We start from the raw sequence: 1,747 nt of genomic DNA, 5'->3' as shown, positions 1-1,747 counted from the left end.
CCATGGGGTCTGGAGCCAAAGATGGGGTTGCCTAGACCAGGAAGCTAGAAGAAAAGAACACCTCATAAAATACCCTCATTACATAGCACTTACTGTGTGACTAGATTGTGAGCCCTTCAGGGTTCAGGGCCATGTTCTTCTTGGTATCCCCATCATCTAGTAAGTTCCAGACACCACAGTAGGTGTTAAATTAACATCTGTAGAATGAATGAATGAAAGTAAGCCAGTCCACTCCCTGGTGCATGGTAGACACTCTAAAAATGTTAAGTTATCAGAAGGAGAAAACTCTGCAGTGAGAAGGTGCCAGGGTATCCTTCTTGGCTTGGAAACCCTGTTTGTAAGGTCCCCAGCATATTGCCTGGCACAGAGGGATTGCTCAACGAGTGGTCACAAGGGTAATGATTATTAGTGGGGGAGAAAGCTTTTGCATAATGATTGGAGAAAGCCTTGATAATAATAAGAGCTAACCTATGTTGATCTCATTTAATTCTTAGCCCACTCAACGAGATAGATTTTATTAGACTGATTTTACAGATGAGGAAACTTAAAGAAGAGATGTAATTTATCCAAAGTTAGCCAGTTCAGAAACCTCAGGGCTGGAGTTGAACCTGAGCTTCCATGATTCCAGAGTCTAGGCTCCAGCAGCAAAGATTTGGGAGGCAGGAGGATTGCCAAAAGAGGAGTTTAAGGAAGAAAGTTCTGGGGTCGAAATTCACTTCTGATTTCTATACATTTACACAAATCATGATGCCTTCTTCTCCCTTGAATGCCCACTTCTTGACTTCTTGGCAAGGTCCTCACCCCTTCTACTGAGTTCATCTCTAGGCCACCCTTCTGTTTCCTGCCCCATTCAACCATATATACTCTCCTTCAACTTAAGGACATAGGAATTGAAATGGGGTCAAGGGGAGCTTTTTATTTGTTGGTTTGTTTTAGTTTTAAGAAGGAAAACTCTAGAGCAATTTTGTAAACTAGGTATTCCAGTAGACGGGCAGAAATTGACAATGCAAAAGAGAGAAAAGATCTGCAGAAGTAAGTTTTTGGGGTCCTTGGCACAGATTGGGTAGAGTTTGACCTCTGATAGGAGCTGGGACCCTGAGACTTTTCTTCAGAGCAAAAGAAGACAGAGAATATGGATACAGAAGCAGGAAAGTTCATAAAGGTTAAGAAGCTTAAAATCAAAAGTTAAAATTTGCAGCAATTGATGATGGAATGGTCTAGGACAGTGTTTTTCAAATTGCAGGTCCTAGCTTATTAGTAGACCATGAAATCACTTAGAAGTTTGCAACCAGCTTTATTTTAAAAAATGGAATAGAATTGAAAATTTGAACTAATTACACATAGCAAGGGTAAATACTGTGAAAACTGTGAAACTTCTGTTTCAGTTATATATCCAACTACATGTATACTGTAAAGTTTATTTCTTATTGAGGGTACAATAAAACATATTTTAAAGCCACTGTTCCGGGATGAGACCATGAGAAGAGTGGCTGATTCCTAGAACTTTCTTTCTCTTCTATGATGTTTGTAAATTGGCCTTGCTTTGTGACCAATAGCAGGCACCCTAAGGGACATGAGCCTGATGAAGTATGCCAGAGCTTCCTAAGCAGTGGCTACAGCATGTGCATTCCATATGTGCCTAAACATTAGTCTCTAGTCTTCGGGCTACTCTTTCCTCCTGAGATTCACTATGATTGGACAGGCTGAGTTCATACCACCACCCTGAACCAATCATTCTGGCCAGTGA

Source organism: Phocoena phocoena, chromosome 1 (genome assembly GCF_963924675.1).
Source record: "Phocoena phocoena chromosome 1, mPhoPho1.1, whole genome shotgun sequence".
NCBI classification, from domain to species: domain Eukaryota; kingdom Metazoa; phylum Chordata; class Mammalia; order Artiodactyla; family Phocoenidae; genus Phocoena; species Phocoena phocoena.
This window is presented reverse-complemented; position numbering follows the sequence as displayed.